Source organism: Antechinus flavipes, chromosome 3 (genome assembly GCF_016432865.1).
Source record: "Antechinus flavipes isolate AdamAnt ecotype Samford, QLD, Australia chromosome 3, AdamAnt_v2, whole genome shotgun sequence".
Taxonomy (NCBI): domain Eukaryota; kingdom Metazoa; phylum Chordata; class Mammalia; order Dasyuromorphia; family Dasyuridae; genus Antechinus; species Antechinus flavipes.
The window spans coordinates 109,018,184-109,033,351 of record NC_067400.1 but is presented as its reverse complement, the minus strand read 5'-3'; the positions used below and the strand labels follow the sequence as shown (position 1 = coordinate 109,033,351).

The window sequence follows — 15,168 nt, the reverse complement described above, 5'->3', positions numbered from 1 at the left end:
CCTGAATAAAGGAAATGAAATGACAAGTTTATTCCTCTTTCATATCATAAAATTGATATTAGATATTTCTACTTTATCCATTTATTACGAATTCATCTGAAGAAAAATTTGACATAGACCTATATAGCTCCTATATATATATATATAGGAGTTAAATGATGATACACCATGTCATGATATAAGTTTAAACCAATTTATTGTATTCTGTTTACTTCTGTTTCCATGTGAAAACAAACTTTAAAATCAAAGAATGACTAAAATCTTTTGAAAAATACTCATCTATCAAATGTGGCACCTAGTTTTTTTTTAAATCATTTGTCACTAATGAAATTAGTATTACATGCAACAACAAGATATTCATTTGAAAATGGAATATTTTAGAAGTTGTTAGCCTATGTGGATCAAATAAGGTTTTTAGAATATATTTAACTTTTTTTTTCCTTTTTTTAAACTGTCTCGTCAAGTATCTTTTTTAAAAGATACAACTTTATTCAACACAATGAACTTTTAAAATTGTGGTGCTTTTCTAAGGCCTTTTTCCTTGTTAAAATAAAGCTATCTAGATTGCCTGCTTAGATGCCAAATGAATATATAGTACATGTAAGAATATTATGTCTCATTTGAATTTTCTTTCTTTACAAAAGGTGACCTGATGTCTTGAGATGGTCATAAGGATGATCTTGAGATGATCAGAATTCAATAATAGAATAACCAAAGACCAAAAATTGAGCAGGAATTCATTTAGATGACATTCATTTACAAGAATAATAATTCAATATTTTCCCTAAGTTATCTAGTTTTACTTACAATGTAAGTTTTATTAAGATTAGGAAACAAATATGAGAGAGGAATTGGGGCTTATTCTTTGTTTTATACAATGACTGTAGTTATTTGTGATCAATTTTTATTACATAAAGTAGAAAGAAATTACCTATTTCCTTCAGATTTGAGTAGTTTGTGAATGGACTAAAGTAGAACTATCTACTCTCAATAAGTTAAGGACAACCTTTTCTTTCACAACTTTTCCTTTTATTTTGTTAGAAAAATCTATTTTTATGACTGAAATAACAAAAATACTGCTCTCATCCAAACATGTCATGTGGTTATTTTAATGCAAATATAGTTACATACTAAAATCATTTTGCTTTCAGAAACAACTTTAATATAGGCAACTGCTTTCCAGTACATCACATTTATCTACGCATCATTTTAACTACTAACAATCTACCTTCCTTTTCTCTTTTCCACAACCTCACTCTCAACTTTAAATGAGGTCAAACCTAATTTAAAGGGGTTATAATGTGAATAAGACAATTTTTGAAAATATTGTGTTATTAGGTGGACTTTGATGGGGAAAAAAGGCAAAGGGGAAAAACAAAGATTTAGCCAATATAAGTTGTAACTCTTCAACAAGCCAACCACCTCTCTTCACAGCTGCAATAAAATGTCAAACATTTAAATATCAGAAAAGAAGTATTTAATTGTCATTTCATGCTTCTAAACTTGTGCGTGATTTTCATGCTCACTTTTCTGTGGTTCCGTTGAACAGTTGTCAGAATTCTATTTAGTATTAAATGTTGCACTGTTTTCATGCAGTTCTTTTCTGCTCTTCCATGGAGATTTTGCCAAATTAGCCAGACCTGGAAGTGTAATAATAGCTTTAGATAATGAGACTAGTTGTGTCACCAAGTATATTTATAATTCTCCTCTGCTTTAAAAAACATTTCTTACGCTTATGTAAATGAGTTTTCTTATTTACTTTTAACTCATGTGAAAGGTTTAGGAATGTGTTTTAATCAAACATTCATGTCCTTTTCTTATTGAAACTATGCCAAATATAATCAAAAGCCCTTTGGTTAACTTTATTGTTAGAAAGTCCTGACCTAAAAATAATCATTCTGATTATTATTTTTTTTTTAATTTTAGGTGTTATAAGTATTTGGGTGTCCTTTAAAAAAAATCTCTCTCTCTCTCTCTCTCTCTCTCTCTCTCTCTCTCTCTCTCTCTTTTTTTCGGTCTGAACTTCAAAATTGATTGTCTTGAATTGCCATTTCAGAGGGATCAACAAATAGTGAGAGTAATGTGTCTCCCATTGCTTAGCAAGTAATATCCTTAGACAACAGCTTCAGATGGTTTAAACTTAGAGCCTTCATTCTACATATGAATGCATATATATATATATATATATATATATATATATATATATATATATATAGCCTTTGAGATCCCGGGGTTACCTTTACTTGAAGAACAAAGTGGAACCTTATAATCATTCCTCTATATTTTAATGGAACATGATCTCATTTATGCTGGTACTTCCTGTAATTAGATAGCTCATAATTCCTTCTTGTCTTGACATCCTATATAATACTAGATTATTGTCTCCTATCTTAGAATGCCTTATTCTATATTTTTTCATATTATCTGGGTACTATTGTAGCACATCAGCTGCCTGCCTATAATTCTTTCTTCTAAGTGTATCTTGTATCCAGTTTATTTTCTGATTATTTTCTTCTACACGATGCCTTTTATATTACTTCCTTGCATAGTTAATAATAATATATAACTTATTAATGACCACCAGGAATTCTCACAAACCTTTGGGTAACCTAAAATTCTGTTTCATAGGCTTTCTTATTTTTCAGATCTTACCCCTTGATATATATTCAGTGACTTACTACAATTCAATAAGCCTTTTATAAGTACCTACTATGTGCTGGTCACTGTACTTGATGCTATCAATATCCAATTTTCTAATCTTAATAGCTCCATAAGATTTTTTTTCCTTTATCTCTTTGCTTCTGAAGTTTTTCAGAGAATATCTTAAATAAATGAGAGGATCTCCTTTTCTACTTTCTAACACATTCTATTTCATAAACCACCACTATAAGTCCATAGCATATTGCTACCTTTTTTCCATTCATTCTCATTTGTCAATATAGTGTTAATTCTTGGATTAATTTGAACATATTTGGTTTTTTAGATTCCTTTTTTAACCCAATAATTTAATACACTTTACAGGAAGAATGTATAACTATTATTTGCTATTGGTCCCTTAAGTACTTGTATGTCATTATTGTTCAGTTGTGTCTGACTCTTTGTGACACCCTTTGGAGTTTTCTTGGCAAAGATGCTGACATGGTTTGCCATTTCTTTCTCTAGTTCATATTACAGATGAGGAAACTAAAAATAAACAGGATTAACTTACCAAGAGTTACAAAAATAGTAAGTGTCTGAGGTCATATTTGAACTTAGGAAGATGAATCTTACTGACTTCAGGCACAGCACACTCTATTGCACCAGTAAGCTACTTCAAGTATTTTTATAGTGCTGTGGAAATTTTAGGTGCTCAGTAGATACATTGGATCTTAGTCACAGAATGGGATTTTATAGGATCTATGGTCAGGGTTAGCCTTCTGAAAAGGAAATTCATGTATAGCAGAGACTGTTTCATTTTTTTTTCTTTGTTTTTCCTAGGTCTAGTATCATGTCTAGCAAATAGTAAATGCTAAAACAATAGTTCTTGTTATTGATTGAGACTTTATTATGAGGAAAATCCCAAGACATAGATTCCCAAGATGATCAAGGCTCTGGGGTCCTTGCTAATAAATTAATAAATAACATAGGTTAAAAATGATATAAACATTTTAAAGTGATTATTTGGGAAGTATGTCTGGTTTATTTTAAAAATTCTATTTTTGCTCAGAAAATTATGGTTTGTGGAAACGAGATATATTGGAAAGTCTTGATTTAGAGCACAAGATGCTATATAATTTTGAAGAGATCCATGTTATATAAAGCACATATTTTTACATTATTTGGGTCAAGGATTAGGGATTTGTATTTTGTTTCTATTTGATGGACTCAGTAAGAAAAGATGATGAATTGTCTATGTTATGATATTTGCTTTAATTTTTGATTGAATAAAGTAATTGTATTTATAGAAGATCACTCAGTATCCATGGGGAAGGTTATTAATATAAGAAATTATATGCTGAGGTAAACCACCTCAGTTAGACAGTAAAATTCATCATTCAAGACTTGTTTAGGCACATGTAAAATATGCTGTAAATACATTGAGCCTTTTTCTCAAGGGGATTCATGTTAGAGCTGAAGTATTTTAAGACTATCCTGATAAGAATCCTAAGGACTGTTGACAGTGAAAATGCAGTTAATTTTCCCTTTACTTCCCCAGAACTCAAATCCATTGTTGAGGATCCACTTTCATTAGTTTTCCTTTAGCTTCCAAGTGTCTGCCCTTGGCAGCATAAGAGACAAAGATTTCTACTTCTACTTTTTGTAATTACTAGCTTAAAAAAACATACTCTCTATTCCCAAATGGGCTCAAGATATCAGTCAGATATCTTTAGATATATTTATATAAACCATTTTGAAATACAAAATATTTCCACATATTTTGGTGGCATAAAATGAATAGTTGGAAGAGAAGGATTTAAGGCCCTTCTAGAACTAGTCCTATGATTGCGTTTTGTAGGATACTTGTTTGACATATACTTTAAAGTATTATTGGCTAAGGTGTTTTTAAAAGTCAGGTTATCCTAAGATGCCTAGGATAATTTACACAAACAGTACATTTCTTTGAAAATTGAGGTTTTGATTACCAATTCTGTAATGTAAAATAATGTCTTATTATAGATAAAAAGCATTAAGATGTTTATCCTTTTGTAAAAAAAGAGGAATATGATGTACTTATTGACCTAGTCAATCAGCTATTCTGGTGATTCTAGCAATCAAGTATCCAGATGTCTCAGTACACTTTATATCATATAACACTTTAATGATCATATGTATCTTGACTAATTCATACTAACTTAGTTCATTTTGTTGAGGTCATATATACTTAGTACAAGTTTGTTTCAAATGTAATAATAATGTATTTTGAGTTTCCTTTAGTCCAAAAAGTAGTAGACTAAACATCTTACAAGTACCTACTATGTTCCCGTATTTCTTCTATTACTAGTTATATTTACTTGGATAGCATTGAATTTATTTTGAGCTTATTTCTTAATAATAAAATTCATGAATTAAACTGGAAAAGCCCTAAGGTTTTTTTCTACTTTCAAAAACACGCACACATGATTTTAAAATATATTATCTAAATCTTTAAAAGAGGACATCATTTTTAATATGGTCTAAGAGATGATGGAATTTTGGTCATGAATAAAAGCAAATATTATCCAAGATTACTTTTTTGGTGCTTTTGTAAAGAAATTTACTTGTATTTTACTATGGACATTGAATGGATAAAGAGATTTCAATCTCTGTAGATATATTTTATTCTTTATGTTTTTTTTTTTTTTTTTTGGTTTTTGTTTTCCTTTTATATTGAGTTAGCATGTAAACTATTACCATTTCTTTTTGGTGAGCCTATTTTACTTTGAATAATGATGCATCACGACCATAATAACAAATAGCCTGTCAACACATTTATTGGACCACAGCCCTCTTGGGAGAGTTTCAGAATTTTCATCAAGGTTGCAATGATTAGTGTTTCTGATTATGATAATCAAATAACTAATTAACTATCATGTTTCAGAAAAGACATAAAATGTTTCTAGAATAACACAAGATTGTATGGCATGCTAGCCTTTTGCTTCAGACTATTCCAGGGATAAGACACTTGAAAAAAACACAATGACTTGAAAAATATTCATGAATGAATCAAACATATATGACACAGGTAACTATATTCTTTTTACCCATAATAGATTCCTGAAGACCATGGCTTATTGTGGTATATTTTAGGACTTTTTTTTTTTTTGCAGTCTGTCCAAATAGATCAAATTCTTGAAAAAAGAGAGTGTTTTATTACTTTTATTTATATCTCTTCTGCCTCACTGTGCCTAGCACTTACTGAGGTACGTAATATTTGCTTGTTGGCCTAGTGATTCATTTGTTATTATTATCTGTATGGACATTATATAACCTAATAAGTGAGCAGGTAAATAGTAAGAAAAAGAAATTTACATTTTGCTAAGCAATAATATGTGATTGGGGAAAAAAGAGATTTGGCAAAAACAGAACTTGCTAAAAGTTATATTATTGAATAAGGATTATAAGGTTAAATAAGAAGAATATTAAAATTGGTGATCTTTTGTGGTTTTTTATTATTAACTTATGGTTAAACACATATTTGCTGAATGTGTAATGACAAAGGTTTTATTTTTGTTTTTTTTTAATGACCTTGCTTTTCAGCTTTTGCTGAACTAGTAAGTGAAGTAGACAGTAGAAAAATTGTTTGTTTTTAACTTCCTGATGAACTGTGGATAAGGTTATCAATGAGGGAGGAAAGCCATGAATGACAGGTCTGGATTTTGAGAAGCTACATAGTATCTTATTAAACATAAAGTTAAGTTATTTTTAAAAAGTACTCTGAGATCATATGTATACATGTATACACTCACAAAGTGTTCATGTATGTGACATATGTGTTTATATATGTGATATATTGGCTACCTATAATTGCATGGTTACCATCAAGAATTCCTCATTCTAATAAAGAGAATTTGATTTTAAACATAAATATACCCTTTTTCTCTTACACTACCATTGAGTCAGGCAAAGTACCTACCTCGCAGATATAATTGGGGTTTAAGTATGCAATATAGAAATAGGGTGAGCCTTCTGCCTGTACTTTTAGACAATTAATTAACCAGGCATTTGTCATCAGTGATCCCAATATGAGTCATGTTTGGGTATCTTTTTCTCAAGGTGTTGTATTCTGCCTGTTCTGGGAGTGATGTTATTTTTGGTAAATCTGAAAAATCATTCTGATAGAATATGATTAGAGACAGGGAGTCCTAACACAGTAATTATTCTTTTTATTATGCATAATGTGGCCAGTAAAAAAGCCACTGAACTTTTATTCACTTCAGTTTTCTCAATGGAAAGTAAGAAAATACTACCTACTTTGATCTCTGGGAAACGGGAAAAGAAAAGAAACAACAACAAAACAAATTCTGTGAATTTGCCTGATCATTGCAAGATTACGTTGCTAAGTGATTAATTTCGTACAATCATGAAATCATATATTTAGAACTGTATGGGACTTAAGAAGCAATTGAGCATAATCTTTACATTTTACAGATGAGTAAACTGAAGCCCAGGGAGGTTAAATGGTTTACTTAACATCATATAAAGAGTATATAGCAGATAGTATTCAATTCTTGTTCATTTCTGATGTCTACCACCCAGTGAGGTGAACTTCATCAAGCTTTTTTTTTTTTCCCTTAAGATCTCAATTTCATCACTTATACAAAGTTTGCATTAGAATTAAAGATCCTTCAGAAAAGAGATCAGAGTATTCCATGTCTCTGTTTCCCTTTCACTAAGCGTAATACCTGGCATAAAATAAGTGCTTGATTTATGTAAGGGAAAAAGTGGGAGGGAGGGAATAATGCTTCAGCTAAAGGTTAGACAGAATGACTTCCAAAGTCCTTTCCAATTCTAAGATTCTAGATGGAACTAGAATAAACTTCAGTTTCTTATATTTTGCTTCATTTTAGCATACTTAAATGATTAAAATAGATCTATAGGAGAACTAACAGATAGGCTATCTTGTGATAATCCATCTTGTGAATGGATATGTTTACCTTAAATAAATCAATGACCTCATGATTTCAATTTATGTTTAAAATAATCTGGCATTGGGGACTTTTTGAACATTTTTATAAGCTTTTTTCATTTTTTGAGACACAGAAGCAGAAAGACAGAGAAACCAGAGAGATAGAGGATATCAGCTCAGTAGAGTCTTCCTGAGTTATATGTTTTTTATCTCTGTATTTCTTATTATGTTTATATAGATGAGGCAATTTATCTGCCTAATTTGCTACATAATCCTATTATTGACACATCAGAAAAAAGGCTTAAATTACACCTTCCTGGCTAGAATAAATTGAAAAATTACATAACTTTCCACTCACCTTTATCTGAGGCTTTTGTATTAGATATAGTACTAGAATGAGCCTAAAGAAAAACTATTTTCTCCTAACTTATTTTACAGTTTTTCTCTTTGTCTTAGAATAAGTAATAACATTTCTGTGAGTTTAGTCTTTGTGGGAAAGAAATCTATTATGGGATGGTGAAGTGGAAAGGCGCTGAATTTAGTTTTAGTTCAACTTGCAATTCTCCGATGCTATATCTTGGTAACTTTAGGCAGTCATTAATCTTTCTAGTTTTCAGCCTTCTCTAAGATCATTTCCTTTTCTAAATCAGTGATCCTGGGCTCTAATATTGTCATATTGAAAAGTAATCTGAAATCACCAAAAGACAATTCATGCCCCCCCCCCCAAAATGGCTAATCACTGTTTGAGTGTTTCATCAACTTTTCAGTTAAAATGTTTTGATTATAAGGAAGCATAAAATTACAGTGAGGCTCCTCATTTGAAATCAGACCTGAATTATATGCCTGCTTCTAGCATTTACTGTGTGACTATTGGGATATCATGTGATATCTTTAGCCTCAGTTTACTCACTGCAAAAAGGATAATAATACTTACGGAACTTTAGTCTGTTGGTTGTGAGGATGAAATAAAATAACCTACCTAAAAACATTTTGTAAACCTTAAAGCACTATATAAATATCAGTTGTAAATTTGAATTGTTCTGCCTCCTTATTTTTTCTCTTCTGGTAATCTACAATTCCTTATTTTTCCAGTGAACTCTTTTACTTATTAAAAATAGAATTGTATTCTTAAAATATGCTATAATATTTCTTTTCTAAAAAGCATCCTAAGAGATATGTCTAGTAAAACAAAGATGGGGTGTGATCTGCAAATAATTTTCATATCAGATTGTAGTTTAACTGTACTGCATATTTCTTTGTGTTTTCCCTGACTTCACTATAAGGTTGAAATTATGATGTGGGGGTTGAAAGATAAATAATATGGTTTCTGTGTTTAAGTTCTCTTGGTTTGGTGCCTGAAAGCAAAGAAAGTAATACAAAGAACAGATTTTATTAGCAACGACTGAATCCACAGATGCTCTTGAAAAGCAAGTCCCATCAGGGATTTTCCATACAAACCCATAAGAAGATGAGTTTTTAGTGATCTTGAAAGGGAGCATATCCCATATGTGCTTAGAATCTGCTCCTTAAGAGATATAGTGCTTTAATATAGGAAATAGATTTTTTTTTGAAGAAAAAGGTTGTCTCAGTAGTCTTGCATTTTTTTTTAGAGTTCTCAGTTAGAAAGGTTCAGAATCTAGATGGAGATCTTACATCAAAGGGTAGTGTGGTTTGTTTCTTTTTGAGTTTAAATACTATAAAAGGCCAAAAAAAAATCTCTCCCCCACCCACACACATTCAAGGCATTGGTTCTATTTCTAGAGAAAAATGTTGGTACTGTCACCCTCCATCAAGCATATCATAATAGGAAACTTTTTTTTCTTTTCATGCAAGGAAAAAAAGAATAAATATAGACATCATAAGAATGACAAATCACTTCTTTAACGTTTTTGTGAAATGTGGATAAGAAATATGAAGTTGTACCAATGGTCAAGTGTCAGCCTTCCTGCCATCCACTCAGATTAGAAAAGGGTCGATTCACTTTGAGAAAAGGCAGTGTGTGTAGAAGCTTGCACTTTGAAAAGTTATCAAAAAGATATCAACCAAAACTCAGTCTTTTCATAGTCCTGCTATGCTGGTGGATTTTGTTTACTTGTTTATTATTTATTTTACTTTTAAAGTTGAAACTTATACTAATGCAGATCAATTCTATGATTTATAGTCATAAAAAGTCATAGGGAGAGAATGAAACATCAAGTGATATGCTTAGGATCATAATTTTTAGTGTTTGTCAGAGTAAAATTTGAACTTATTTCTTCTTGACTGTAAATCTGACTCCTTGTTCAGTACATTTTCCTGCTCCTCAACTGATTTAACAAAGCCTTCTTGAACATGAGTTGCAAAAACTGTAGAATGAATTTTGGAATGAAATGAATCTTAAAGGTTTTATTGTCTCTAACCTTTATTTTTTTAAAGAAAAAAACTGAAGCCCAGAAAGATAGAAGGAACTTTTCTAAGACAGATAATCAATAGTAAAACCAGGAGTCTTCTAATTTCCAGCTTGTGCTTCCCATTATACCATACTGTTCCCATTTAGGAAAAAAAGGGGAGAGAACATTTTTTAAATGCCTACTATGTGTTAGACCCTGTCTTAAATATTTGACAAATTTTATTTTAATTTGATCCTCACATCAATCCTTTGAGGTAGGCAGCATTATTTCCGACATTTACAAACAGATTAAAAAAAAAGAAAAACTTGCCTAGGGGCACACATTTCGTAGGTACATGAGGACAGATTTGAAACTGAGTTTTTCAGAATCCACTTTGCTCAGTCATATTGTCTGAAGATATATTTGAATCCCTCTCTTCCCTGTTTTCAAGCCTAGCACTTTGTCCTCTGTAACAGCTACCTTTCTCTTTTAACAAAGAGTTATATGTTTTAAATTGAACTCAAATGTTTCATCTAGTTAAATTTTAAGGGAAAAGGTTCAGCTATATTATTTAAATATATTCTCCTTAGATGTATGTGTGTGTGTGTGTGTGTGTGTGTGTGTGTGTGTGTGTGTGTGTGTATATATATATATATATATGTGTGTGTGTGTGTGTATGTATATAATTATATGTATATATATATATATATCATACTTTCTTTCATTTACAGTTATTACTAGACAAAATGCATTAATGCCAAGATACATTTAATCCCCGAACTATAAGCGTTATCTTTGAGTTCTGGGAAAACTATACTTCAGGGTCTCTTTCAGGGTGTTTGGAGGGAAGATCACTATATGGCACTAAACTTTTTCATGAACCTGTCTCAAAGAGGCAGTATTCAAATAACTGATATAACCTTAAAATTAAAATTAATTTTAAAAGCATTCTGAGCCTTTGTATTTATTGTCTGATTTATTTAGTTAGAGATTAGTTGTTTTACTTTAGTTTGCAATTTTTCCCTTTAAAATTGAAGTGCTGGATGACTGGGAGAGTGAGTAGTAAGAGTTATTATGTACAACTATTAAGTTTGTGGTACTCACCCTTATAATCTTAAAATTATCCTGTTGCTTTATGATAGTGATTATTCTTAGTTCAGTTATTCTTTCAATTTTTTAATCCCAGAAATTAAGTAAATTAGCATTGATCATTGCATTTTTGGAGGGGAAGAGGTAAAGCAAAGGCAGTCTATAGAAATTCCTTCCACTTATTCATAACAAACTGATTTGTACTTCATAGATTCAGAGTTTTCTAGGTGTATTGAGATAAGTATGGTAACGCATTCTTTATGAATCTAGCCTCCATTCTTTATGAGAAGATCTGGAATAATTCTTACCTTAACACTTCCTTTGTTGCTTCTTCAAGGAATTATTCCAGGAATTAGTGAAGCATTGTTGAAATACATTTTATCCTACATTGAGCAATGGGGAGAGTGATGCTGTAGACACAGACAACACTACATCCATACGTGAATTCATGAATACATATCCCTGTTTGGTTTAGGGATATCTATTATAGAGTCTCTGTGTCCTTCCTTTATAATGGTAAATGTATCCATATTTAGCTTCCTGCCCACCTCCACCCTATTTATACCATTTTCCTACTCTTTTTTGGAAGTCCCTTCCAATCTACAACCTTGTTTTCCTCTCAGATTAGTTTTACTTCTGTGCATGTGGTTCTCCTTGAGGACCCTCCAGAAACTTTATTTACCTGGGGACAGATGAGAAACAATTGGAGAAGCAACAAAGGCTATTGATCATTTTCCTTATTCCTAATCATTTTAAATCAATAAGAAAATACTTTAAAGGAATAAGAACACTATCCAGACACATAACTCAGATGCTCCAGTTATCTATATTATGTTCAGTTGCTTTTCAAAGATCTTTAGTCAATTTAATAGAAAGATATTGGTTTGGAATTATTTGGGGGTAAATTGTGGTTTTCAATTTTCAGTCCCCTTCAGGATAAAAAGAAAGTTGATTTTTGGTTATTAAAAGTTTGTGGGTGGCTGTGTGTGTGTTTCTGCATGCTTTAGGGGACACACACACACACATACACACACACAGACACACATACAGCATGACTAACCTTGATGTACTCTGTTAATGAAAAATATCTGTTCCTGTATCTTGGCAAGTAATTTTATCAAAGTTAGTATTTGTGTTTAACTGCTTGGGAAGTTCCAAATGCCTCTATTTCCTCTGTCCATTTACTTAAAATGCAACATTAAAGTTCAGACTGGAAAGCACATTGCCCTTTAATGTAGCCTTGCCCAAGCAATACAATAGGTTATCCTTTTGTAATTTAAAACCTTTCAGTGCATTTTTTTGCTCTTATGAAATAGATTTACAGTAAGGTAATAATACAGGGAAGGGACCAATGGCAAGGTATATGCCATTAGTGTTTGAGGGATACTTTGAAAGGAGTTTTATTTCAATGCATGCCCATAGCAACTAGGTCAAAAGAGGTGAATAAAATTCTAATATAGCAGCCATGAACCATTTAAAGGGGAGTGTAGTAATGTGCACAGAAGCTGCTAAAATTTGTGGTCCTCATAAAAGTGGTTTTGCATTGCTTTTGCTTGGTGAGTAATGACTTGAAATTGCATCCGGCATGGCTATATTAAGATAGAAAGCTGGGTAGTAATTGAATGTGAATGGCTTTAGCACTTGGACTTGGGAGAATACACTGGTATTTTTTTTTTCTTTTTCTTAAGCAAGGTTGCATCACTCACCCATTGCCTCTGTAAGATTTCTTTGGTACACTGAATGTGTGTTCAATTCACACAGGTTTGGTCTAACTTGTATTATTACTGCATATCCAGAGACAACCTGCTGAGTTACTTTCACACAGGGTGCTGTTGTTCAATTCTTAATTGGATTACTAAGAATTCTAAAGAAAAGCAAGAGATTGTTTTCTCTGTCTTCTTTTTCCCCATTAAACATGGTGCTGACAAACATTTTTCTCAGTGAAAAGGCTGAAGTCAACTCTTTCCAAATCTTAAAGCTTTATTTAATTATGGAGGAATATGCCTGAAAAGATGTAGCGTTTTTGAGGCACATGCTTGCTTATAAGGTGAAAAGTCTGAAAGGAATTGAACCAAAGAAGGCCTTATGTCAAATGGACAGTGCATAGAATTTCAAGATCTTTATAGCCACTAAAACATTTTGGGGAGCAGAATACTAGACAATGTAATAGCATTAGCCAGGGCAACTTTATAGAAAACAATTTATTGGTTACTCTAGGTGAGCATTCAAATTGTGGAAATGGGGAAATATTGAGAACTTCATTTTGTTTAATATATAGAACATTAAATTAGGAAAAGAGAATGGAATTCTTTTAAAAATAAATAAAGCAACATATCTAGATTGCATATCACTTTTTCTTTTCTTCTGCATGACCTGCCTACTAAATTTATAAAAACTTTATTTTGTCTTTGTGAATTTATTAAAGCTGATCTATGTTTGTTAGGTTATTTGTCTAAATTATTACAGTGTAAAAAAATCTTTATTTTTTTAACTGTATATAACAGTTTTATAACATTAGTATAATTTTGTATTCTCTAAGGTGAAAAATTACCCTGAAGGTACTCTTGATTCCTTGAAAGTCCCCTATAGTGCTTCACTTATAGAAATATGAAATAGGAAGAGTTAAATGGTGTAGTGGATAGAGCAATGGCTTTGGAGTCAGGAGGACCTAAATTCAAATCCAGCCTTAGACACTTAGCACTTATTAGCTGTGTGACAAATCACTTAACCCTGATTGCCTCACAAAAAAGAAATATGAAATAAGGAAAATGAATCATTTTATTTAATCTAACTGAATTTTATTGGAAGACTATAAATTGATTATTATAATGTTCTATGTCTACATTGGGCATTTTAAAAAAGTCAATTTTTACTTCTACCAAATCCCATGTGGACCATTTAGCTTTTCTGATTCATGACCACAAATTGTACCATATGCCCAGATTAGACCCATTTTAGGTCTTTGAAATAGTATTTGTAAAATTCTTACAGCAACCGACACATACTAGGTACTTAAGTGCTTGTCTCTTCCCCAATTTCCATTTTTTCACTTCCATGCTGTTTGTATAGAAGAGAGAGAATATGAATGGATAATGTGTCCTGGCTCATCATTACTGATGCAAGGACAACTTCAAGAATATTCCCCAGTGATGGTTAGTTAAGCAACATCAATAATGTCAAGTTAATATTTAGAGGCAGAGAATTGGAGTACTCTTGGAGACAATTGGGTCACCTTAAATTCTGATTTGTGTACATAACTAATTTCTTTAAGCCTCAATTTCCTTATCTGTAAAACATTTCAGTAAGGTTTGCATCCCATACCTACTAAGCTTATCATGAAAAGTATTTTTTGGAAAGAATGTTTTATTATCATTAATTTGAATCATTGATACTATAGCACTCATTTTATACAGTAATCATTAATCCAGTAAATATTTTTAAAACATTGTGTCTTATGTGACATAATACCACATTCTTTGAAGACTTGGAGTAAAGTCCCTGTCCTCAATGATTTTTTTTCTCCTTCAATGATCTTAAAGTCTGGTAGAGGAGACGGTATATTTCAAAAAGGCAGATATAAATAAGAAGAGTTTTGTATTAGAGAAATTAAAGAAGGAAGTTAAAATGACTGGAATGATAGAATAACTAGCTTTTCAAGCACTTTTAGCAAAAGTTAGGAATACCATATAGTTTGGGCAAATAGTTTTGGTTTAAATTGGATTGAGAGGGAGGAGATTGTACCTTGAAGGATACCAAGATAGGAACTGAAGTCCCTACGATTTTAGCTAAAAGAATGGCTAGCTATGCTCTGCCCTTTTCACATAGAGCCAATTATCATATATTGTTGCAGTCAGCAAAGTTTAGGAAGGGTATTGATAAGTTGAGGAATACTCAGAGAAGAATAGCCATGATATTTCAGGGCTGGGAACCATGGCAAACAAGGATCACTTAAAGAAATTAAGAATAGTTAGTAAAGAGAGAGAAAACCTAGCATTAATGAGATAGTTTTCTTCTAGTATTTGGAGAATTATTACATGGCAGAAGAATTATACTCTAAGTTTCCCCAAAGGGCAGCACTATCGAGAGAATAGGTAGAAGTTCCCAAAGCTGATTTGGGTTTTATAT

At 31.6% G+C, this 15,168-nt stretch overlaps 1 protein-coding gene and 1 long non-coding RNA gene across 7 annotated transcripts in view; one reads left to right on the top strand and one right to left on the bottom strand.

The window, feature by feature from the left end:
- The window catches only part of PCDH9 (protocadherin 9), a 1,035,500-nt gene that overhangs the window by 350,227 nt on the left and 670,105 nt on the right, over positions 1-15,168 (top strand). The window lies entirely within an intron of this gene.
- LOC127553296 (uncharacterized) overlaps positions 1,489-15,168 on the bottom strand; it is a 108,429-nt gene continuing 94,749 nt past the window's right edge. The window contains exon 3 of the long non-coding RNA XR_007951714.1: positions 1,489-1,640. This is a non-coding gene — a long non-coding RNA (uncharacterized LOC127553296). The remainder of the gene's footprint in view (positions 1,641-15,168) is intronic.